The 27,612-nt window shown below is 36.6% G+C and overlaps 1 long non-coding RNA gene and 1 pseudogene across 1 annotated transcript in view; both read left to right on the top strand.

Moving 5' to 3' along the window:
* LOC118521007 (uncharacterized) overlaps positions 1-27,612 on the top strand; it is a 499,349-nt gene that overhangs the window by 239,281 nt on the left and 232,456 nt on the right. The gene's annotated exons all lie outside the window — the stretch shown is intronic.
* LOC118521006 (homeobox protein NANOG-like) lies at positions 8,796-9,727 on the top strand (annotated as a pseudogene).

The raw sequence follows: 27,612 nt of genomic DNA, 5'->3' as shown, positions 1-27,612 counted from the left end.
TCATCCATTTTGAGTTAATCTTTGTGTATGGTGTAAGGAAATGGTACAGTTTCACTCTTCTGCATGTGGCTGTCCAATTTTCCCAATACCATTTGTTGAAGAGACTGTCTTTTTTTCATTGGATTTCTTTCCTGCTTTGTCAAAGACTAGTTGACCATAGACTTGAGGGTCCATTTCTGGCCAATTCTCTATTCTGTTCTATTGATCTATGTGTCTGTTTTTGTGCCAATACCATACTGTCTTGATGATTACAGCTTTGTAATAGAACTTGAAGTCTGGAATTGTGATGCCACCAGCTTTGGTTTTCTTTTTCAATAATCCTTTGGCTATTTGGGGTCTTTTCTGGTTCCATACAAATTTTATGATTATTTGTTACCTCTCTGTAAAAAATGTTGTTGGTATTTTGATAGAGATTAAACTGAATGTGTAGATTGCTTTGGGGAGCATAGACTTTTTTAAAATTAATTAATTAATTATTTTATTATGTTATGTTAATCACCATACATTACATCATTAGTTTTTGATGTAGTGTTGCATGATTCATTGTTTGCGCATAACACCCAGTGCTCCATTCAGTACGTGCCCTCTTTGATACCCATCACCTGGCTAACCCATCCCCCTACCCTCCTCCCCTCGAAAACTCTCAGTTTGTTTCTCAGAGTCCATAGTCTCTCATGGTTCGTCTCCCCCCTCCGATTTCGTCACCGTCATTTTTCCCTTCCTGCTATCTTCTTCTTTTTTTAACATACAATGTATTCTTTGTTTCAGAGGTACAGGTCTGTGATTCAACAGTCTTACACAGCATAGACATTTTTTTTTTTAAAGATTTTATTTATTTATTTGAGAGAGAGAACGAGATAGAGCATGAGAGGGGGGAGGGTCAGAGGGAGAAGCAGACTGCCCGCTGAGCAGGGAGCCCGATGCGGGACTCGATCCCAGGACTCCAGGATCATGACCTGAGCCGAAGGCAGTTGCTTAACCAACTGAGCCACCCAGGCGCCCTCACAGCATAGACATTTTAACATTATTTGTTCTTCTAATCCATGAGCATGGAATGTTTTTCCATTTCTTTGTGTCTTCCTCAATTTCTTTCATAAGTGTTCTATAGTTTTCAGAGTATAGATATTTTACCTCTTTGGTTAGATTTATTCCTAGGTATCTTATAATTTTTGGTGCAATTGTAAACGGGATTGATTGCTTAATTTCTCTTTCTTCTGTCTCATTGTTAGTGTATAGAAATACAACTGATTTCTGTGCATTGATTTTATATCCTGCCACTTTGCTGAATTCCTGTATGAGTTGTAGCACTTTTGGGTGAAGTCTTGTGGGTTTTCAACATAGAGTAATATGTCATCTGTGAAGAGTGAAAGTTTGACTTCTTTGCCAATTAGGATGCCTTTTATTTCTTTTTATTGTTGGATTGCTGAGGCTAGGACTTTAAATACTATGTTAAATAATAGTGGTGATAGTGGACATCCCTGCCGTCTTCCTGACCTTAGGGGAAAAGCTCTCAGTTTTTCCCTGTTGAGAATGATATTTGCTGTGGGTTTTTCATAGAAGGCTTTTATGATATTGAGGTTTGTTCCCTTTATCCCTACACTGTGAAGAGTTGTAATCAAGAAAGGATGCTGTACTTTGTCAAATGCTTTTTCTACATCTATTGAGAGGATCATATGGTTCTTGTCCTTTTATTAATGTAGTGTATCACATTGATTGATTTACAGATGTTGAACCACTCTTGCAGCCCACGAATAAATCCCACTTGGTTGTGGTGAATATTCCTTTTAATGAATTGTTGGATCCTATTGGCTAGTATTTTGGTGAGAAGTTTGGCATCCATGTTCATCAGAGATATCAGTCTATAATTCTCCTTTTTGGTGGGGTCTTTGTCTGGTTTTGGGATTAAGGTAATGCTGGCCTCATAGAACAAATTTGGAAATTTTCCTTCCATTTCTATTTTTTTGGAACAGTTTCAGAAGAATAGGTATTAATTCTTCTTTAAATGTTTGGTAGAATTCCCCTGGGAAGCCATCTGGCCCTGTGCTCTTGTTTGTTGGGAGATTTTTGATTACTGCTTCAATTTCCTTGCTGGTTATGGGTCTGTTCAGGTTTTCTATTTCTTCCTGGTTCAGTTTTGGTAGTTTATACGTCTCTAGGAATGTATCCATTTCTTCCATATTATGTAATTTGCTGGCATATAGTTGCTCATAATATGTTCTTATAATTGTTTGTATTTCTTTGGTGTTGGTTGTGATCTCTTTCATTCATGATTTTATTTATTTGGGTCATTTCTCTTTTCTTTTTGATAAGTCTGGCCAGGGATTTATCAATCTTGTTAATTCTTTCAAAGAACCAGCTTCTAGTTTCGTTGATCTGTTCTACTGTTCTTTTGGTTTCTATTTCATTGATTTCTGCTCTGATCTTTATTATTTCTCTTCTCCTGCTGGGTTTAGGCTTTATTTGCTGTTCTTTCTCCAGCTCCTTTAGGTGTAGGGTTAGGTTGTGTACTTGAGACCTTTCTTGTTTCTTGAGAAAGGCTTGTATTGCTATATACTTTCCTCTTAGGACTGCCTTTTCTGCATCCCAAAGATTTTGAACAGTTGTGTTTCATTTTCATTGGTTTCCATGAATTTTTTTTTAATTCTTCTTTAATTCCCTGGTTGACCCATTCATTCTTTTTTTTTTTTAATTTTTTTATTGTTATGTTAATCCCCATACATTACATCATTAGTTTTAGATATAGTGTTCCATGATTCATTGTTTGTGCATAACACCCAGTGCTCCATGCAGAACGTGCCCTCCTCAATACCCATCACCAGGCTAACCCATCCTCCCAACCCCCTCCCCTCTAGAACCCTCAGTTTGTTTTTCAGAGTCCATTGTCTCTCATGGTTCTTCTCCCCCTCCGATTCCCCCCCTTCATTCTTCCCCTCCTGCTACATTCTTTTTCTTCTTTTTTTCTTTCTTAACATATATTGCATTATTTGTTTCAGAGGTACAGATCTGAGATTCAACAGTCTTGCACAATTCACAGCGCTTACCAGAACACATACCCTCCCCAGTGTCCATCACCCAGTCACCCCATCCCTCCCACCCCACCCCCCACTCCAGCAACCCTCAGTTTGTTTCCTGAGATTAAGAATTCCTCATATCAGTGAGGTCATATGATACATGTCTTTCTCTGTTTGACTTATTTCGCTCAGCATAATACCCTCCAGTTCCATCCACGTCGTTGCAAATGGCAAGATCTTATTCCTTTTGATGGCTGCATAATATTCCATTGTATATATACACCACATCTTCTTTATCCATTCATCTGTTGATGGACATCTTGGCTCTTTCCACAGTTTGGCTATTGTGGACATTGCTGCTATAAACATCGGGGTGCACGTAGCCTTTCGGGTCCCTACTTTTGTATCTTTGGGGTAAATACCCAGTAGTGCAATTGCTGGATCATATGGTAGCTCTATTTTCAACTTTTTGAGGAACCTCCATACTGTTTTCCAGAGCGGCTGCACCAGCTTGCATTCCCACCAACAGTGTAGGAGGGTTCCCCTTTCTCCACATCCTGACCCATTCATTCTTTAGTAGGATGCTCTTTAGCCTCCATGTATTTGAGTTCTTTCCAGCTTTCCTCTTGTGATTGAGTTCTAGTTTCAAAGCACTGTGGTCTGAAAATATGCAGGGAATGATCCTGATGTTTTGGTACCAGTTGAGACCTGATTTGTGACCCAGGATGTGATCTATTCTGGAGAATGTTCCAGGGGCACTAGAGAAGAATGTGTATTCTGTTGCTTTGGGATGGAATGTTCTGAATATATCTGTGAAGTCCATCTGGTCCAGTGTGTCATTCAAAGACCTTATTTCCTTGTTGATCTTTTGCTTAGATGATCTGTCCATTTTAGTGAGGGGGGGGGTGTTAAAGTTCTCTACTATTATTGTATTATTGTTGATGTGTTTCTTTGATTTTGTTATTAATTAGCTTATATAATTGGCTGCTCCCATGTTAGGGGCATAAATATTTATAATTGTTAGATCCTCTTATTGGATAGACCCTTTAAGTATAATATAGTGTTCTTTCTCATCTCTTATTACAGTTTTTGGTTTAAAATCTAATTTGTCTGAAATAAGGATTGCCATCCCAGCTTTCTTTTCGTGTCCATTAGCATGATAAATTGTTTTCCACCCCTCACTTTCGATCTGGGGGTGTCTTTGGGTCTAAAATGAGTCTCTTGCAGACAGCATATGGGTGGGTGTTGCTTTTTTATCCAATCTAATACCCTGTGTCTTTTGATTGGGGCATTTATCCCACTTACATTCAGGGTGACTATTGAAAGATATGAATTTAGTGCCATTGTATTGCCTGTAAGGTGACTGTTGCTTTATATTGTCTGTGTTGCTTTCTGGCCTGTGTTACTTTTGGGCTCTGTCTTTGCTTAGAGGACCCCTTTCAAGATTTCTTGTAGGGCTGGTTTGGTGATCACAAATTCTTTTAGTTTCTGTTTATCCTGGAAGCTTTTTATCACTCCTTCTATTTTCAATGACAGCTTAACTGGATAAAGTATTCTTGGCTGCATATTTTTCTCATTTAGTACCCTGAATATATCCTGCCAGTCCTTTCTGGCCTGCCAGGTCTCTGTGGTTAGGTCTGTTGCCAATCTAATGTTTCTACCATTTTAGGTTACAGACCTCTTTTCCTGAGCTGCTTTCAGGATTTTCTCTTTGTCTCTGAGATTTTTAAGTTTTACTATTAGATGTCAGGGTGTTGACCTATTTTTATTGATTTTGAAGGGGTTTCTCTGTGTCTCCTGGATTTTGATGTCTGTTTCCTTCCCCAAATTAGGGAAGTTCTCTGCTATAATTTGCTCCAATATACCTTCTGCCCCTCTCTCTCTTCCTTCTTCTTCTGGGATCCCAATTATTCTAATATTGTTTCACTTTATTTCACTTATCTCTCAAATTCTCCCCTCATGTTCCAGTAGTTGTTCATCTGTCTTTTTCTCAGCTTTGTTATTCTCCATCATTTGGTCTTCTATATCACTTCTCCTCATTTATCTTCTGCCTCATTTATCCTAGCAGTTAGAACCTCCATTTTTAGTTGCATCTTATTAATAGCCTTTTTTATTTTGACTTGGTTAGATTTTAGTTCTTTAATTTCTCCAGAAAGGGATTCTCTAGCATCTTATATGTTTTATTCAAGCTGAGCTAGTATCTTTATAATAGTTATTCTGAACTCTAGTTCCAACATCTTACTAATGTCCATATTGCTTAGGTCCCTGGCAGTCAGTACTGCCTCTTGTTCTCTCTTTTGAGGTGAGTTTTTCCATCTTGTCATTCTTGCAGAAAGTGGTCGCTTTTCTGTTTGTAGCATTGCAGTTATTCTTTTCTTTGATTTCCGGTTGAGTTTGCAGGTGTTCAGAATGGTTTGATAGCTATCTAGCTGAATTCCTGGGACCAGATGAAATTAAGGTCTCCTACTCCTCTTCCGTCTTGGACTCTTTCCCAGAATATTACTATTTAATCAACATTATACTTCAATTATATTTTTGTCAATACTATATCGTGAAGCATCACCCAGTAGGTTTCTGTAGGTAGATGAATTTTGAATTACAACTTACTATATCAAGTACCATTAACCTGAACTCATAGAACTCTCAGGAACTCCTCATTCCAACTCACTGAATAGTAGAAAAGAATTTACCACTTACAAGTCCTTATCAGTAACGTCTGGGACCTGTTACAGACTCTTTTCAGAGCAAGACTGAGGGAGTAAAATGGAGCTAGGAAGGAGTTGAATTGAAATACCTCTGAGATTCTCATTTGGTGTAGTGGACTAGGCTGGCGTTTTCTCTAATCGTGGGCCGCAGTTCACTACTTGATAAATAAACCATGTTGTATGACACACAGATGAGCCCTCAGTTACTGGAAAAGTGTCTAGACAGTTAGTTGGAAATTTACATTATCTGCCTCATATTTGTCTTTGGCATCAATAGCACAATGCTTTAAAAATCTGGATATATCATGGGAATGTGTCCGGAATGTTAACTTCTTCCTTAACAGTGAATCTCATAGAAAAAAAAAAAAATTGAGACCCTTGATATTAAGTAAGAAACAACTTTGTAAGCATTTGTCCTAAAATTCAAAATATGATGGGTATATTATTTCTGTCCGTTTTACACTGAAGTTATTACAGACTGATTTACTGCTTTCTTAGATTACATACACAAAGACACATTACCTTTGAAGTAGTACATTTATAGATTATGCATATGAGTATTACAAATTATGGCAATAATGTTGAAGAGTCAATGTGTGTGTGTGTGTGTGTGTGTGTGTGTACACACCAAAGAGCAAGAGTTTATATATAAAAGTTGCTGCCATATGTAGGGCAGATGTACTATTGTTTCAGTCTGCCACTAAACTTAAAAAGTTTCATAGAATAATACACTTCCTAGGAGTTGAATAGATTAAAAGCAATAGAAATTGATCGCTCCATCCAATAATTAGTTTCAAATATTGACAAGTGTACCTGATGTATGATATTTCCATTGAGAGAGGTATAGTGTTGTTCTCTAAATGATAACCAAAACCAACTTCTAAAGAAACTACAAAGTTTCTCTCTCTCTCTCTCTTTCTCTCTCTCTCTCTCTCTGCTTTCCTTTTAAAAAAGTTAATGTGGTCCACTATTTAGAGGAAATAGTTCTCAGGGCTTAGTGTTACAAAGGGCAGTTAAAGGACATCTGCACTCTATGTGTATTGGTTTTTAGACAAGGATTTTTTTTAACTCATATATCATTTACAATTTTATAATATCCTCTGTAGAATTGGACATATTTTTTAAATGTGTGTGTGTGTAACTAAGAGAAAAATCTTAAAAGAAGCACAATTGAAAATTTACTCTTCAGTCTTTGACCCAGGATTGTACAGTTAGCAGTCATACTTGGCAAAACCCTCACCAGGGTGGAGCAATCAAGGGATAGGGGTTTCAAAAACAAACTGAAGTATGTTAGTGAGAACATACTCATTCTAAAAACATTTGAATGTTTATTACTACTACAAATCCTTTTTATCATTCTTGGTGTTGATAAATACTAAAAGAGTTTAGTTTCAGATAGCTAAAATTTTTATATATTTATTGCTGTTTAGGTAACTCTATCACCATGAGATGTCCACATAAAGAACTATTTTTTTTTCCACAAAAGTATATTGATTCCTAGACTTTATAGATAGATGTTATTACCAAGGAGTTCACTTTCCAGTGAGGAGGATTTAAATATATATACACACAGTACCATGAGATGGGGTTAAAATATATACTAAATGCAAAAGTATTATAGGACACAGATCTGTAGGTGGTTCAAGATGATGACGTAGGAAGATCCTGAATTCACTTCCTCCCTCAGACACACCAAATCTACAGCTACATGTGGAACAATTTCCTTTGAAAAAGACCTGGAAACTAACTGAACAGCTCCTCCACAAAAAAGGAGGACTGATAGGAGAGGAAGAGATGTGGTCTGCACTCCCAGTGCAACAACCATTAATTGGGAGGGATCTCACAAACATAGGCCTTCTCTCTGAGGAGCAGGGGGTTCATGGTCCACATCAGATAGCCAACCCTTGGGACCTGAACTAGGAAGACAAGCCCCTAAGATGTCTGGCTTTGAAAAATAGTGGGGCTTCTGTCCAGGAAACTCAAAGGGCTATAGGGAACTGAGATTTCACACTGAAAGGGTTCACACTTAAACTCACTTTGAAACCCAGTGTAAAAGCAGCAGTTTAGAAAGTGCCTAGACCATATGTGAAGGAGATTCATTTGCTAATCTTAGTGTCTGCAGGAGGGGTAGGGATCTGTTGGGACTTTCTTTGGGTATGGAGACACTGGCAGGTACCCTTTCTGTGCTCTCTACCAGACATGCACAATTTTTCACTCTCTTTATCTTACTAACAGTGGTGATGCCCTACCCCTGTGCTCTCCTGTGGCTTTGCTAAAGCTGGCAGGCATGTGCACAGTTCATGAGTCCCTTGAGTGGCTGCCTCTGGTAATCAGGGATAAAACAATTGGAGACACAGGTCTTGACAGGCTGCCACCCTTGGGCATGACACAGACAACAGAGTGAAACAAACCCTTAGTTTTCCAGTGAAAATGTCCTATTTACTTGTCCGGGAGCTTCAGCCTGAGGGACAGCCTTCAGGTTAACATCCAGAGGCTTCCAAGGTGATCTCAGGAATGTAGGCTGGGGGTTACCATTGTTGCACTCTCCCTAGGCCTTCCTATAGTTCACTGGTATCTCTAAGAAGGGAGGTTATGCACTTGTCTGGAGCCCTTATTTTGCAACAGTCATCAGGAGATACCTCCAGATTACCTGGTGTGGAGGCCAGCAAGATTTATGATTGCAGTCCCAGAGGACTATATATATATATATATATATATGCACACTTTAAAACCTGAAGCTTGAGGGTCTGGCTTTCAGTGACCAAGAAACTAGGTGCTGACAGAGATCCCTTCCTTTGGAACACCCTCAGGTCTTGTTACACCCTCAGCAACTGGGACCTTTCAAGAATAGATCAGACAGCTTATACAACCACAAAGATTCAAGAGACAAACAAGAACTAGGGCAAGTTTGAATGATAAGATTCATCTTCTGCATAAGCCCACTCCTTCAAGACTGGGAGAAGTAGCTCTTTCACCTAGTATATGGAAATAAACTCAGAGATTCAAGTAAGAATGAGGAAACAGAGGAATATATTTCAAACTAAAGAACAACATAGCCCTCTACCCTCAACTCACCAGCATGAGGGCAGATCCAACTCCACCCCAATGCCCTCCTGGCCCCAAAGCACCCAGTTCTAGGGACTCTTCTCCAATGCCTGAGATTTATGGGCCTGACGAAAATTATGCATCCCTGCAAATGTCATCTTCTGAGACACCCCACATGGAGACTGTCTCTCCTCTTCCTTCCTCCATGGATCTGCTTGTTCAGGACAGCCCCAGTTCCTCCACCAGTCCCAGGGTAAAATTACCACCCACTTCTGGAGAGGAGAGAACAGTGAGGAAGGAAGATATGGCCCAGGGCAAGAAACAGGAGATCAGGACCGTGTTCTCTCAGACCCAATTCTATGTCCTCAATGATCGATTTCAGAGACTGAAATACCTCAGTCTCCAGCAGACGCAAGAACTTTCCAACATTCTGAACCTTAGCTATAAGTAAGTGAAGACCTGGTTCCAGAACCAGAGAATGAAATGTAAGAGGTGGCAGAAAAACCATTGGCCAAAGGAGAGCAAGAGTGTGACTCAGAACAGCACAGCAACTGCAGAATACCCAGGCTTCTATTCCTACCACCAGGGATACCTGATGAACACTTCCAGAAACCTTCCAGTATGGAGCAACCAGACCTGGAATAACTCACATTGGAGCAACCAGACCTGGAACAGCCAGTCTTGGAGCAACCACTCCTGGAACGGCCAGTCTTAGAGCAACCATTCCTGGACCATCAGACCTGGTGCCCCCAAGCCTGGAACAGCCAGTTCCACACCCTTGGAGAGGAATCCCTGCAGCCCCAGATCCAGTTCCAGCAAAATTCCATCGGCGATTTGGAGTCCATTTTAGAAACTTCTGGGGAAAGCCATAGTGTAATATAGCAATCTGCTAAGTATTTTAGTACCCAACAAATAATGTATTTATTCCCAAATTACTCTGTGAACATACAGCCTGAAGATGTGTGACAATGAGTATATTATTTGATCTCAATTTGGGCAGTGGCTGTATTACTTCTCATAGGCTTTGTCTTTTAGGGTCCTATATATCTCTGCCTCGATATTCTGTTTCCCATTATTATTGTATCCATTGAGGGGGTACGATTGGAGTCAAAGAGGTTTCAGTAGCATTGGCTGCTATGGACAACATGATAAAAGGTGTTTCTGGCTATAGATAACTAGATACAATACTAATGTGGATATCTTTATGCTCTAGAATCTAACCTCAAGAATAGGAAGTAAAGATACAAAGACATGTGATGAAGGATAATTTGTATTTTTTGAGATTGTGAGGCTTTTCTCGTTAATAACCTCAATTGTAAATGGTAAATGGTTAAGCTATAATGTGCTTCATTGATTTCCTCTGCCCCTTGTGATGTTTTACTGGAACTGTTAATTTGTTCATTATTCTAGTATTTGTAGAAAGATGTCTTGTATTTTAATGTATCATGATAATAGTACCAGTTGGCTGGTTGGTTTATAGGTTTAAGTACAAGTAAATAAAATACCCACTTTAAAAAAAAATAAAAAACAACATAAAAACCCAGGAATAAACTTTCATGAAATGGAGATAAATAATCTACCTGAAAAAGAGTTCAAAGTAGTGGTCATAAAGATGCTCAGCTAACTCAAGAGGAGAATGGATGGACACCCTGATAACTTTAACAAAGAGGTGGAATATATGAGAAAATACGAAACAGAAGTCACACATCTGAAGAATATAATAAGTAAATAAAAAAATGCACTGGAAGTATTCAATAATAGCCTAGATGAATCAGAAGAAAGGATCAGTGAACTCAGAACAGTGGGACTCATCCAAACACAACAAAAAGAAAACATCCAAACAACTGCAAAAAGAAAAATGAAGTGGGGGAAAAAAAGTGATGATAGCTTAAAGAATCTATGGGACAGCATCAAGTAGATAACATTTATATTGTACAGGTCCCAGAGGAAGAGAGAAAGAAAGGGGAGGAAACTTATTTGAGGAAATAATGGCTGAAAACTTTCCTAATCTGGTGAAGGAAACAGATGTCCAGGTCTAGAAAATCCACAGTTTGAATTAAAATGAACCCCAAAATATCCACACCAAAAACATTATAAGTAAGACATTGAAAGTTTAAGAGAGCACCGGGGTGCCTGGGTGGCTCAGTCAGTTAAGCATCTGCCTTCAGCTCAGGTCATGATCCCAGGGTCCTGGGATAGAGCCCAACATTGGGTTCCCTGCTCAGTGGGGAGTCTGCTCCTCCCTCTCCGTCTGTGTGCTCTCTCTCTCTCTTTCTCTCAAATAAATAAATAAATCGTTTATTTATTTTCTTTTAGAAGGCTAAAGAGAGTATCTTAAAAGCAGCAACAGAAAAGCAATGTGTTACATACAAGGGAAAACCCCATAAGGCTATCAGCAGATTTTTCAGCAGAAACTTTGCAGGCCAGAAAGGCATGACATGCCATATTTAATGTGGTGAAAAGAAAAGAAATTTCCAACCAAGGATAGTTCACCTGTGAATATTATCATTCAGAATTGAAGGAGAAATAAAGAGTTTTCCAGATAAGCAAAAGCTAAAGGAGCTCATCATTTGAAATCATATCAAGCATCTTTTTGACCACAAGGGTATGAGACTAGAAATCAATTAAAAGAAGACTAAAAATTTACAAATACATGGAGATTAAACATGATACTAAACAACCAGTGGCTCAATGAAGAAATCAAAGGAGGAATAAAAAAATACCTAGAGGGAAATGAAAATGAAAATAGTACCGAAATCTATGGGGTACAGCAGAAGTACTTTAAGAGGGATGTTCATGACAATACAGCCTATCTTAAGAAAGAAGAAATATTTCAAATAACCAATTTCACTCTACACCCAAATGAACTAGGAAAAAAGAACAAAGCCCAAAGTTAGAAGGAAATAATAAAAATCAGAGCAGAGATAAATGAAATAGAGACTAAAAAGACAATAGGAAAGATCAATGAAATTAAGAGCTGGTTCTTTGAAAAGGTAAATCTGAAAAAGCCTTATTAGCTAGACTCAGTAAAACTAAGAGAGGGACCAAATAAATAAAATCAGAAATTAAAGATGAGAAGTTATAACTGATACCACAGAAATACAAAGGATCATTAGAGGTAGTAATGAACAATTATATGCCAACAAATTGGACAACCTAGAAGAAATGGATTAATTTCTAGAAAAATACAATCTTACAAGATTGAGTCATGAAGATAGAAAATCTGAGTAGTTTGATTACTAGTAAGGAATAATTACACCTGAGTGCTAGGAATTAGTAATCAAAACCCCCCCAACAAATTGTAGTTCAGGACCAAACACCTCACTGGCAAATTCTACCAAACATTCAAAGAAGGTTTTATACTTATTTTTCTCAAACTTTTCTAAAAAATTGAAGAAGTGGGTATGCTCCCAACTCATTTTATGCAGCCAGCAGTACCCTCATACCAAAACCAGACAAGGACACCACACAAAAAAGAAAATTATGAGCCACTATCCCTGGTGAACACAGATGGAAAAAAAATCCTCAACATAATATTAGCAAATTGAATTCAACAATTCATTAAAAGGATCATATGCCATGATCAAATGGGATTTATTCCTGGGGATGCATGGATGTTTTCACATCTGCAAATCCATCGACAGGATATATCACATTAACAAAATGAAGAATAAAAAACATATGATCATCTCAGTAGATGCAGGAAAAGCACTTGACAAAATTCAAATTCCATTTATGTAAAAAACTCTCAACAAAGTGGATATAGAAGGAATGTACCACAACATAATAAAAGCCGTAAAGGAGAAGCTCAGAGGTAATATCACACTCAACAGTGAGAAGCTGAAATCTTTTTCTCTAAGATCAGGAACAAGACACAGGTGCCCACTGTTGCCACTTTTTTTCAAAATAGTATTGTTAAGTCCTAGACAGAGCAATTAGGCAAGAAAAAGAAATAAAAGGCATCCAAATTGAAAAGGAAGAAATAAAACTGTCACTATCTATGGATGACATGATTTATATATAGAAAACTTTAAATACTCCCCCCAAAAACTTTCAGACTACCAAAAAAAAAAAAAAAAAAGTTGCAGAGTATAAAATCAATATACACTCCAAATAAATCATGAACTGGTGAATGGATAAACAAAATGTGGAACCCCATACTATGGATTACTTTATTGGTGATAAGAAAGGAAGAACCATTTATATATGCCACAAAAGGTATGAATCTTGAAAACATTGTGATAAGTGAAAGAATACATACAAAATACTATCTATTATATGATTTATTTTTTTAAAAATCCAGAAAAAGGCAAAATTTATAGAGAGAAAACAGATCGTTTTTGCCTAGGGTTATGGTAGATGTGGATATCAACTTCAAATAGGCATGAGGGGATTCTTTGGAGTGATGGAAATTTTCTAAAATTGGATTGTCAGGATGGTTGTACAACTATAAGTTTAGTATAAACTATTGTACACTTACAGTGGTTGGATTTTATGGTAATAAGTGACACCTCAATTAAGCTGTTAAGCATCAATCTTGGTAAGAAAGGAAAAGAAAAAGAAGATGAGAAATCAAAGCACATAATTTTCACAGGGCCCTGCTAAATTACCTTTGTTTTGCTATGTGAGTCAAAGTCCTGCCTCCAAGTAGACTTCCTCAGCAGGCCACAGTTGATCTTTTTGTAGAGTCTGGTCTTAAGTACCAGAGGAAATATGTTGGACTGGTAGCTCTTTTCCTTATGAGCTGAGTGATTTGGGGAATATTTCCTAAGGCTCAGTTTCTTTATATGATGTCAATTATTTTGAAGAAGATATTTAAGGAAAAACAAGTACTAAAATGCATGTCAAGAATCTAGCATTTTTCCTCCCAGTAATATTTTCCCCCTTCACTATTCTCTGTTACTGCAAACCAAATGGCAGAGTAGAACATTTCTGCATGGTACTTGAGGGGTATATGGAAGGCTCCCTACACCAAACATGCTCAACTCTCTACTAACGCATCTACATTTCTTCATTTGACACCACCCACCCACCCACAGGCAAACACTTTGGGTCCAAATATAATTCGGCTTTCAAGAGGTTACTATTAAAAAGAAAGGTTTAGCTGAATCTCGACTCTGGGGATACGTGACAAACAGTAAAGGAGATCCATAGTACTGTGGCAAGTAATGAAGACTATAACTCATAGTGTAGCGTCACACAGTTCTTGCATGAGATCAGGCATTCTTACAATGACAGTACTATTTGGGTTCTGGTTCTGGATGGCTGAGAATGCACACAATTTTGCCTGTTCCTTCCCACTTCTTGTGAAGGAACTATGAGTATGGATAGAAGAGAGTATGCATAATAACACTGAGAACAGAAGCAGGATCAAGAGTGTTTCAGAAATTATGATGAATTTTGAGAACAAAAACCAATTGGTTCATGTTGTTTAAAAACTAGAGAAAAATATTGCTGCTAAAGTGGAAGATGTCCTTTTCCAGCATAGCTGTGAAGAGACATCAAGCTTGAAATGGGTGGACATTCTCTACAGCCACTGGGCTACTACACCTAACATGTATCTTCATCTTCCTTGGCACTTACCCTTTCAACGTACACACACACGTACAGATCAGGAGGGAGGGAGGAAGCAGAAAGCAGCAGTGGCTTTTACTTCTAGTTAAAAGGAATTAAAACAAAACCTTGTCCTATAAAGAAACTGAATAATCTGCCAGGAAAAACCAAGGTTTTTAGTGTAAATTTCAATACCATCAAAAAGTCCTTATTTTGGCATTTGAATGAGTGTAAGGATTACCTGACTCTACACCCCATGTGTGCAACCCCCTATTCCACTCCCCCCGCCCAAAACTTGGCAGTCAGTATTCCCTCCTGTTTCACAAGGACCTGTTAATCTGTCTCTTCTGGGGAAGGTCAGTCATAAAAAAAAAAAGGACCTACTCCAGGTGGAAAGGTTTATGCCAATGACTTTTATAAATAAAATGGCTCTTCATTTATAAATATAAATAGCAGTTAAGGACTGCCAGGCATTTATGTAAGCTAATAGTCAAAAATAAAAATAAACCAGAACAGTTGATTTCCGGAAGATCAAACATGTTTTTGGTAAAAGAGAAAACTTAAAAAAAACAAAACAAAACATTATAATTAGAGGAACTATTGATACATGCAGTAACATAGGTGAAGCTCAGATGCATTTTGCTAAGTGAAGAGGCCAGATTCAAGCAGCAAGATAACATATGGTTCCACTTATATTCTGGAAGAGGAAAACTGTAAGGCTGGAGAACTTATCCATGGTTGCCAGGAATTGAGGGTATGGAAGGACTGCAAAAGGGAATTTTTGGAGGGATGATGAAGCCGTTCTGTATCATGATTGGGGCAGTGATTATAAAGCTCTATCATATTTCAGAACACATGGGACTATAAACTACAAAGAATTTTGTTATATGAAAATACAGAAATACGTTTTAATTCCAAATTAGCATTCTCATAAAGACTAGAGAAGATAGCATATTCCCCCCAAAAGAAGCTACTAGAATGGAAAAGTATTCTGAAACAAGAACAAAATATGTTTCCCAAAATGTTACTGCCCAAGTTAAAAAAAAAAAATAAGACCTCCTCCCAGGCCCCTCTCTTTCTGTGTGTGCATGTATGTGCTTGTGTGTGTTTGTTTTGAAAGGGAAGTTTGAGGAAGAAGTATGTTAGGTAAGTTAGTACAGTGGTTGTGGAAAATTTAAAAGACACAGAGGAAAATCAAGACAAAGACAAAAATTAGGACAATTTGAAAGCTAAATTAAGCCATCTGGATAATCTTATCTAGCATATATAACATCAATATGAAATATATTTGCAGAAAGAGAATAGAAAAAAATAGAAAAGTAATCCATTAATAAAAGAAAAACCAAATCTCACAGTTTCATATTGATATTTCAGTTAAGTGCTGAGCAGGGGGAAACAAATAGAGTCTGCAAATTAACACATATCCTTGTGAAACTGTTAATACCCAGGATAAAAATGCTTTCAGAGTGGAAAGTGGTTTCTTCAGAAAAAGCTTGCTAAGAAATTGTTTGGGTATGTGTTTAATCAGTTTTAAATTTCATCAGATGAATTAGCTTCTTTCTGGTGTGGATACCATGACTTACACAAAAGATCACCTATAGTCCCACTTCCCGAGCTAATATTTCTAGAAATTCAAAAGGAATCCAAGTATAGGAATATACTTTTGACTGCTTTCTGAAGCAGATTAGTCATTTAAAAAAGTAAAAGAGAAGAGCCTATTTTTTCATCCAAATTCCGTGCTAAAGCTTTATATCTGTGTCACATAAAACCTTTCCCAATATGATGTCATAATGATTAGCAATTTGGGAGGTTTAGTCTGTCATTGAGATCAAACACTCTTTGTGTGTGTGCCTTTGTCATTATTTGATCTCGTCATATAAGCAACACTATGTTTTAGTCTAATTCTCTGAAAAACACCATAATCAATGGAAATGATGATAATTAGATAAAAAAGCTGTTGTTTTTTGTTTTGTTTTTTTCTGACAAAGAGACTGTAGACTACCATTATTAGCAGGTGCAGTGAGCTCTATACTTGTCACTGAGTTATAATACTGTAGATTGCTTTGGGTAATAATGCATTTTTTGGGGAGCTTTTAATCTGAAAGGAAAATATGGAACATGGAACAATCTGTAGCATGGTCAGCTCACCTAGTATATTTTAAATTGCACTGATACTTACATACTTGTAATCATACATGGCATAAAGAATATTAAAAGGGATGGGCATTAAGGAGGGCACGTGATTTCATGACCAATGGGTGTTATACATAACTGATAAATTATTGAACTCTACATCTAAAACTAATGATATACTATATGTTGGCTAAATGGATTTAAATTTTAAAAAGAAAAAAAAATATTAAAAGAATCATGAAAATAGCAGTGACGTTTAGTACCAAGTATACAACCAAGTAGTTAAATTCATAAAAAATGTAACTGGTACTTTATCAACCAGTTTTTGGCATTAATGAACTGTTTTTTCTAGTCTCTAGCACAATTAAATCCTTAAAGTCATTAGATGTCCTTGCATGATTCTGAATAAAAGAGATGTTAAATGCTCAGTACACTTTCTATTAAGGCATATTAGCACCATAACTGGAGATTCTCTTGCTCATAGGTTGCTAACTGGCAGCTTAAAAGCCAAACACAGTGCTGATTTTGTTGTGTTGTGGTAGATAGTGTGCAAAAAATTGAGTTCTCAACATTTAAAAACTAGGATATTTTACCTAAAAACCAGACTTTTTCTGTTTCTTTCAGCAAATTTGCAGTTATGATACTTGCTTTTCTACAATAATTTGTTGCTAGCTAGCAGCTGGCCTTGTTTAAAATGCCATCTACTTCCTGGTTCTCTTCAGGTGCCCCCACTGCCATTGTGTTACAGTGGCTCTCTTTGCTCATTTACATTATATTTGGCCCCCATAGCACTTGAGTAAGTGACCCCTTATGTTCTTTCCAACAATTAATAGGCAGAGAAACAAATGCAGAAAGGGAAAGTGATCTACCCAACCTGACTTCCTGCTCTAGAGCATGGAGAATCTCTGTACCAAGGTCTTTCCATTCACAATTCCATCTTATCTTTTTTTAATTTTGGGGGGAAAAAAATCAAGAATTGTTGCATTTTTGTATACACTTGATAACAAGCTATAGGAAATAAAATTTTTAAAAATGGAGAAACAGTTGGGAAAGAGTGCACAGCTATTTTCCAGAGCTCAATTGTTTTAAGAATTGATAGGTGGAAATGCAAAATGGTATAGTTCCTATGGAAAACAGTATGGAGCTTCCCCAAAAATGTAAAAATAAAACTACCATGTTATCCAGCAATCTGAATTGAAATTGAGATCTCAAAGAGATATTAGCACTCCCACACTTCATTGCATATAGCCAAGATGTGGAAATGACCTAAATGTCCATTGACAGATGATTAAAGAAAATGTGGTATATAACTATAATGGAATATTATCCAGCCCTTAAAATGAAGGAAATTCTGCAACATGCTACAACATGGGTGAATCTTGAGGACATTTTATTAGTGAAGTAAGTCAGTTACAGAAAGTCATGTACTGCATAATTTCACCTATATGAGGTATTTAAAATAGTCAAATTCATAGAATCTGAGTCAAATGATGGTTTCCAGGGGCTAGTGAGAGGGAGAAATGAGGAATTAATGATCAGTAGGCATAGCATTCCAGTCAAGCTAGATAAATAAACTATAGACCTCCACTTTACAACATTGTACCTATAGTCGATAATATTGTATCATACATTTAAAACATTTGTTAAAAGAGGGTAGGTCTCATGTTAAGTGCTCTTTCCACAATAAAATATTTTCTTAAAAAGGTAGTAGAAATAGTTTGAAAACAAAAACAGCTCTTATTTTACTCTAAAATCACACGATAGCTTTCCACATTTAAATACAATGGTCAGCTCTTTTACCTCAGACTATTGCAGAAGCTTGACAGATTTATTTTTTAGTATATGTGCTGCCGAAGCGAGCACGACAGATTTATTTTTTAAAAATTTTTCTTTAGTTCTTTGCCTGAATATAGAAATAAATAATGAGTGTCTGTAGTAATAGAGCCTCAAATGGTCTGTAACTGGTGGGCTCAAGGAGTGTATGTAGTAGACATAGAGTGGGAGAGGGAGGAGGAAGAGTGAAATTGTTATTTAGCCCTTATTAAGACCACAAGGTCCCATATTAGCCATCAAGGGTCAATTCTACGTTGTAAGAGCCAGGTAACCAGAGTCTCAGCTGATATCTTGTATATGAAAGTAGGAATCTAAACTTGCATGGATCTTTTCCCTCCCTACTTCTGGAGGTACCCAGGAAATAGATTTTGGTTTTAGAAATCCATGACATTGTAGCTCATTACCTCAGCCAGACTTCCCTGTCTGGGTATCTGCTTTAGATTTCTAAGGCTACCACCTGCCATCATGTGATGGACTTCTGTAGATTTGCTGGTACTTGGCACATACATTTTGTTTTGTGCTAGATACAATACTCTCACGCACAGAAGTATAAAATTTACACACAAAGGTAATTACATTTATTTATGTTTATGAACAAAGGTAATTACATTTTTAAAAAGTAAGATATCATTTCTAGATCCACAGACCAAGGGAGTTCTCTGCAGTTGATTTCTCCTTATTCCCCAGTCTGCTGCCTCTAGGAGGGGCCAGCTCCCTTTTACTGACAAAAGCTTTGGAACTTAACATTATTTGAAAACTCTACCCAACTTATCCCAAAAAGAGTTCTTTTTCATCCTCTGTTTAATGAAGGCCTCCCTCGTTTCCTGCTCCTGATGATGCCATGAAAGAAAACTGTTCACCATGACACACAAGACATGTTCAACTTACATGGTTCCACAAAAGCAATCAAAATACTTGCCAATACACTTCCAAAGAGTTTTGGGTGGTTTACCTCTAAATAACATACAGGGGAGGGGGTGTCAACAGTCTGAGCAGAGACATGACAATACAATTTGAATCCTATTCACAACATTATTTCCATCATAAGGTAAAGAGAAGATCAGTCCTCTGGATTGCCAGATTACCTGTGATGACATTTGGTTAAAAACAGCAACAACAAAACACATTTTCATGGGTATTTGTATTTAGTCCCTTACTTAGGAAACTTATTTTGTAACTCTGCTATAGTATAGTCTAGCTACCGTGGACAGAATGTTTATGTCCCTCCCCAGCCACAATGAGATTTCCATTTGTTGAAATTCTAACCCTCAATGTGATGGTGATTAGGAGGTGGGGCCTTTGGGAGGTATTTAGGTCATAAAGGAGGAGCCCTCAAGAATGGGATTTATGCGCTTCTAAGAAGAAAAATGAGAGCTTCCTCTTTCTGCTTTCCACCATGGAGAGTGCAGGAGGACAGCCATCTCCAAACCAGGAAGTGGGCATCACCAGACACTGGATCTTCTGGCACCTTGAATTTGGACTTCCCTGTCTCCAGAACTATGAGAAACAAAATAGTTGTTTTAAGAGCGTAGGCTATGGTAATTGGTTAGAGCAGCCCCAACTAAGACACTAGCTAAATGCATACCCAACTCACATTGCTAAATAAAACATGGAGCGTCTCAGTTTGAATTTTTACATAGTGTTGTCTTTACATTTTCTCCAGGAAAGAAACAGGCGAATGAAGTACTTGCTTTACTTTTGGTAAATGGTAACTAAGTTAGTTACGATGGTAACTAAACATACCATCGTAGTTCTTGCTTTATACAGTGCATAAAAGCGAATTGGTGCTACTACTCCAGAACACAGAAAAGTAATTGATGATTTATGGAGCACTTTTTAATTTCAAAACTGAACCCCTGCCATTGTCACTACGTTACATTCAAAATGAAATAGAGCATAGTAAAAGTTGTTACAAGTTTGTTGAACTTCCCTAAAACAGAAATTTCTTGAATCTATATATTTGGTGCTCTAAAATTCAGGATAAGAATCGATTTCTTGAGCACTAAATCTCAAGCACTAAATGAATTTCATTCAATCAAGAAATATTTATTTAGCACCTTCAAAATACTGGGCTCTGAAGGACATAGAGCTAAAGCTATAAATAAATCAGAAGTCATCACTGCCCTCCTAAACCTTCTAGTGTAGAAATTATCTAGGAATGTGGTTGTGATGTTATTTGAGTGATTTAGGAAATGTTATCAAGAATTCAAATTTCAGTATTTAGAATGTGAGTAATTTAGAAGAGAAAAAATAAATGTTGACTTAGACTGAACTTAATAACTCCTACTCATTGAAGTCTTTGTTTTTTAAAAATTTTTTCATATAAAAATATTTTTGTCTTCTCACAATAATGTAATTGGGTGGCTCACATAGTTTCTCCTGTTATCACATGAATAAAATGACAGATTAACTTGCCCACATTTATATGAGATATAAAATTTGGAACTTGAATCCATTGTACTAATTCCATGGACAGTGTTTTTCACTCTGCAACATGCAAGAGGAAATCTTACATTATCAGTATTATATCTGGTTTTACTTTATTTCTCTTTACTCAAACTCCCTAAGGTCCTGTGAAATATTCCCTGTGGTCATCACAGATCTCCCCTTGCCCTTAAATAATGAAAAATCATGGTACATGTAACAGTACCTTTCACTTTGCTAATAACAGTTCACTTCCTTTCTCATTATGAGAGCTAAATACAAAGAATAAAGGAGGATAATAAGTGGAAGGATAATCATAAGAGAATAAGTTGGGTAGATGATTCACTTATTACCTCAGTGGAATATGTTGTTTCAGTCTACCTAAAATCCCTTTTCTCTTTGTTCTGGTATAAGTCCTGACTCATCACCCCAAACAGTAGAAACCCCAGTACCCAAAACCACCAATATTGTGCAGGGTGAACAAACAACCCACATGAGGCACATCACATTCATTCTTCCAACAAGCCTGGGTTATCAGCTCTGCTTTGATTCTGTGGACTGGTTGGGATCCATTTTTCGTCTTTGAATAATTTATAATCAATTTCTATTACTTACATTCAAAGAACTATAACTGAGACAGTCACCCAGAATTCAGTCACTTTTTGGGAGGAAACAAATACCATATATAGTCTCGTTTACATGGAATTTAAGGGGAAAAATGCCTCGAGTTGCTTTTTTATGACATTTTCAGCTTTGACTTGAAATAGAAAAAACTGGGCATCACAAGAAACTTCTACCTTTTACCTAATATTTGATCTCTCTTCAATGAGAGTGGAAGGTAAATAAGTAAGGTGTTAGGTGAAAAACTTCATTAAAAATTTCATGTTAAGAGAGAAATGCTAGAGGCTAGTCCAGTAGGTTTCCATCAGAGATATTTTAAGTAGATAATCCTGTCAGTCTGAAATTTAAGTCACTCCCAACTGTGTGGATCGTTTTTTTTACAACTAAGATCACTGTTTCATAGAGACAAAATTGATTACCCTTTCAAAATATAATCTCCAAATATATCTTCTACATTGTGAATACACTATTTTCAAATAAGAAACAGATAAGCATGTGGTTGAAAAGCATGTTATGTAACTGCTCCAACATTGCTCTATCAGTAGACCCACATGATGAACAGATTGCCTAATTGTCCTGTATGTCTGACTCCTTTCTGCAGTTAGGAGAGGATTGCAGCTACTGAATTGTATTTTATTAAGTGCAGCATTGCATAATTTGTTTAAATTTGTTTTGGGTTTTAGCTACAGTATTCTGTGAGTCTGCTTAACTGTCTGGCAAGAGTTCTAGATTAGAATGTCAGAGACCCCAAAAACAAATAAGCAACCAAGCCAAAATCAATGAAATCATAATTTCTCTATACTAGCAGGTGTCTTTGATGTGCTGAAGGTTATATAGTTTGCTTATTGTCAATTTACTGTCAATATCATTATTGCTTTTATTGGTACATATTATTACCATTATAGTAATTTTCTTTTCATTGCCTGGAAAAAATGTGCTGGTATCACAGAATCAGCAGAGGAGACAAATCCCTGCCTTATACATTTCAATGCCTAACTTGGCAAAGAAAACTGAACTTTAAGATGGAAAACATGCACATGGTGCAATAAGAACAAAGGAAATTCTTTTAAGGAAGTAAAGATTATAGCCATGCAGTAAAAAAGGTCATTCATAAAACTTCTGAAGAAGTGCTTTCAAACAAATTCAAACTGAAGTTTTATTGTTGTTATGAGAATTATATTTAAAATCAAAGCTTTTTTTTTTTTTACTCATTTCATGTTTTGAAAAATATGAAATAATTTGCAATTGTCATTGTTATGTCACTTTTTTTCTTTACAAGCAGGGACTTTTTTTAGGCTAGCAAGACGCTAGAATTGCAATGAGCCTATATGTGGGAAAACATAGTTTAATAACATATGCTGCGGAAATGACACCTTAAAAGTATTCATTCACACTTTTAAACTTCCAGTGTATATGAACCCTGAAGTTAGTTGAGGACTTTGGGGGTTTTAACTCATGCTATATTGTGATGAAATTGTTTTCTTGAATCTAAGATTTTAGTCAGGTAAAAAGATACCAAACTGTAGAATTAAAGTACTTTGTACTTTTTGTCAATTCCCCTTACCTCTCCAAGTTTCTTCATTTATAAACAGGGAATGATGCCCACATTAATGCTGCTGTTAGTCTAAAATATAATATGGAATGTTTTTGTGAAAACAATTCCAGATGAAATAGTTTGCTCATGAATTGCCTATTGCAATTACTCTATAGAGATATATACTAGGAATCAGTGAGGGAAAGACCTACTCAATCTACATAAAATATGTTCCTATTGACATATAGGTAGTCACTCATATCTACTGCCAGGCCCTTTATTAGCTTCTAAGGATACAAAAGTGAAAATTATATAATCATTGCCTTCAAAGAGCTCACAGTCAGGCAGGGAAGACAAACTATACAACTAACTGCAATGAGTTAAGTACTCTATTAATATTAGTAAAAACTGGCTCTAGGGGAGCACATAGATGGGGGATTATTTCTGACTGCATTATCAAGGAAGGTATCACTGAGATGGTGTTTTTTAAGTTATATTTTATTGGATGAACAGAATTTTTCCTAGTGAGGAATAAGAAGGGACATTTGATACAGATGAAGCACCTTGGTAAAGGAATAAAGACAATTAAGAGGGATGGTGTGTTTGGGATGAGAATGGGAATGCAAATGACAAGATCTGATATTGTATTTGCAAAGTTATGTGAACTTCAACCCCTAGGCAACAAGCACCAAATTTTGACTCATGTAATCTGTTAAGATGGTTGCTATTGTTCTTCAATGTGTCAAAGCAGAGAGAATTTTTTAAATGGCCCATAAATTCATTACCCAGATAAACTCTTTTGAAAATAAAAGCTAATAGTACTGTGGTGAATATTATTTTATCTATATTGGGGAACTTTGTGTATTTACCACACAGAAAATTATATATATATATATATATATATACTTACAAAAAGGGTATATGTATTTAAATTTAACATAGAATGATTTTTAAGGGAAGAAGGCATAAGATTGGGTGTGTGTTGCAGAAAAAGTTCTGGTAGAATTGATTTGTAGAGAGAGACTGAAGACAAGGCAATTAATTCAGGAGAGAGGTGATATAGTTCCAAATTATGGCAGTATGTGTGAATGAAGAGTTGGAAATATACTTGATTAATGTTTAAATGGCTATTTAAACATTGGCTAGGGTAAATAATTGAATGGGGGAAACTAGCAAATGTAGAAAAAATAATAAATTTTCTTAGCTTAAGTAAAGTGATGAAACATAATAGGAACACAACTTGGAAAAATATTTCAGACATCTTCAATTTGAGTGCCATATGGACATTCAGAGATTGAGTTGTTTAGCTAGTAATGGAAAATAATATAGTTTATACTATTTTGAAATATTTTCTGTATATTGAAGTAAGAATATCTAAGAGGTACCGTAGCAGTTAGCCATCTCTTTGTAACAATCTAATGCAAACTCTAATGACTTCAAACAATAAACATTTATCATTACTCCATAGTCTAAGAGTCAGGTAGGTAGTTTTGTTGATCTGAGTTAGGCTCAGCTGGTATCATCTGGGTTTACTTACGTATTTTTGATTAACTACCAGGTTGGCTGACTAGAGGATGGCTTTTCTAGCATGATCTCCTTCACAAGTCTGGCATTCATCTGGCTCTCTAGATGTGCATGAATGACTTAGTTCATCAGGCTAGCCTATACTTGTCCTGGTGGTTGAGCATAGTTCCAAGAAAGTAAGTGCAGGTGTGGAAACTCCATGGAAGCTTTGCCTTAGATCTGGCAAATTACTTCTGCCATATTCTATTAGATAAAGCAGGTCACAAATCCAGCCCAGATTCTAGAAATGAGAATATGAGTTCTACCTCTTGATATGAAGATCTGCAAAGTCATATTGCAAAGTTTGTGGTATATGGAAGGATGCAGAATTGGGGCCATTTTAGCAATGAACCAGTTGTTAAATGTGTATGTAAGTATACAGTTAATGTTAAAAATAATTTAGTAGATAATCTTCCCTTTACGAAATAATTCCCTAGCCAATTAATCATGTGTGCAAAATGCTTAGAGCACAGAGAGCTTGCATAAAGGCCATATATAATTATTTGATCAGAGCCATGTGATAAAGTAATTATGTAATTATGCATTAATTACTCAACAGAGAAAATAATTCGTGTATATTTTTAAAATTCAGAATTGATCATCTGTTCTTTTAGAATCTTTTAACTGAAAGAGAGCTAAAGTTCAACAGTACTTCAAATGGTGTCACAGTTTACTTTTAATTTTAACTAGTGCAGAATGACAAGAGTTTTATCCAGTGTCATTAGTGAATACACCAGATAAATAATTAAGGATGAGCCAAACTAATCCATCAAATGTGGGGAGCACCTTAATTCTAACAATTAGATGTGTTCCAATCCTGCACAGGCAGCATACTAAACAAACACAGGATTAAACAAAAAACCACACAAACTACACAACAATGAATAAACCCAGAAATAAGAAACTCTAATTATTCCAAGTATGATAAACATGACTGCATATACAATTGACCAAATGAGATACTTTTGAGAGTAAAAGTGGACAGATAATTAGAGAGTGCAAGGGGGCAGAACTGGGATACATAGTCCAATAATGAACAACTCTTTAAGTAAGCATCAGTGTAGTTTACTTAGAAACTAAGATCTATTTTTATTAATTTACTTATCTGGAGCCAACTGTTTCATCTTTTTGTGCCTCAGTTTTATGTAAGTATTAGTCTGATTGTTTTTTGTGCATTGTCTTACCTCTTTCATTTACACTCCAAAGGTCATTTTCCATCCTACTTTATGATGAAGCCCTAATATTGAGGGCAACTGACGAAAATTCTCTTCTTTGATCCATAGTGGAAGAACTGCCCTTTTTTGGGGGCTGGGTATCCTGAAGAGTGTATATGAGAGAAGCTCAGGGGAAGAGAAGGGAAACAAGTGGAGAGGCAACTCAAAAAAAGACAAAGTTGAAGTTAGAGGAAGGGCTTAGGAGTAGAGCAAAAGGAACAGTAAAGAATATTGCCCTTTACCCTGCCTTTGTTGACTCAAAATCTGTGGACAAATTGCTGGATATGCAAGCCCTATTGAAGAGTGTTTAGGGAGTTAGATACTTTACCTGGAGAAGAGGAAACCTGCAGGAACTGAACAGAACCAGGGAGCAATGTTCTCCCTTGGCGGGACACAAAACCATGGGGATGATAATGGTCATCAATGAAGGTCTGGGTAGAGATGGAAGATCTGGGTCTTTATTAGTGAAAAGAACTCAAGGCACAAAGTAAAATAGAAGGTTGCTCACTCATGAAATCCTCACCACGAAGATGAACCTTCATGGGCTCCAGGCCTGATTTGGCTCTTCCTTGGCCCTGAGGTTTTTTAGAGAGGTGAACTCTTCCGTTTCTCAGAGTAGCTTGAACTCAAGTTACTGACTAATGCCTAGAGAGTTAAATGATTATTTATTGCAAAATAATCAGGAATAACATATTAGTTTGTTCCTTAGCAAACATTCAGAACAGCAAAGTGAGTTAGCTGTGAGATTCAAATGTATAATTGCTGCAACTCTAGTAACTGAGGTATTTATCTCCTTAATAACGTGCACCTGTGAAGATACCCATACAGTGAATTTGTAGCAACCTTAGAAGATGCTCTCTGCCCAAAATATTGCTTGAGGAAGCATCCAGGATTCTTGCTTTGTTTTGCTTTTGGCAGTACTCATGTTCCGCTTCTGACTGACATTATTTCTTTGTTTTTTATTTATTTATTTATTTATTTATTTATTTTTAAATCTTGTGTGAGATCTTTTTTTTTTTTAAAGATTTTATTTATTTATTTGACAGAGAGACAGCGGGAGAGGGAACACAAGCAGGGGGAGTGGGAGAGGGAGAAGCAGGCTTCCCGCGGAGCAGGGAGCCCAATGTGGGGCTCGATCCCAGGACCCTGGGTTCATGACCTGAGCCGAAGGCAGACACTTAACGACTGAGCCACCCAGGTGCCCCATTTCTTTGTTTTTTAATTATTAATATGTTCAATCAGAAAAACAGTTTGCTATCCCAAGACTTATTCTTTCCATAACTTTAAAATAAGTATTTGTCTGCTAGATACACTAATATTGACTGCATAGTTTGATTTTCAAAACATAGTCTTACTTTTCTGTTGTCTAAGTTTTTGGGGTGAAGGTAGTGGAACACTTGCTTGTTGTAGACACATATGTTATAGACATATGACCCCATATGTAGCCTATACCCACAAACAATTGTGAGCTTTATTCTCAAAAATAAGTAACTTGAGTGGAAGTAAGAGCTAGTTAATATATCCTCTGCCATAGTCTTCCTTTGTTCCCTACTTTATTTCTAAAAGAGAGAAATCAGGAAATGGGGAACAATACATTAAAAGGAAACCCAAGAAAACCTACATTGTTATTGAACTACTTTGAGAAATGATGAGAAAAGGAGCTAAATGTGGTCAAATCTTTTTTCTAAATTAAAATGTAAAAATACCCTGTGGTATGTAAGTGACAGGGATTTGGCCTCTATTTTGCTCAGTATCCCTAGTGTCTAGACTAGTACCTAGCAAATGCTTAGTAAATATTTATAGAAATGATTATTGATTATTTTTTTTGTTTTTTAAAGCTTTTTATTTTCATTCCAGTATAGCTAACATACAGTATTATGTTAATTTGAGGTGTACAATATAATGATTCAACATGGACACTTGGACTGCTTCCATAATTTGGCTTTTGTAAATACTGCAGAAAACACAAGGGTGTA

This window comes from Halichoerus grypus, chromosome 4, assembly GCF_964656455.1.
Source record: "Halichoerus grypus chromosome 4, mHalGry1.hap1.1, whole genome shotgun sequence".
NCBI lineage: Eukaryota > Metazoa > Chordata > Mammalia > Carnivora > Phocidae > Halichoerus > Halichoerus grypus.
Note: the sequence above shows the minus strand (reverse complement) of the source record. Positions and strands in the feature narration are given on the sequence as shown.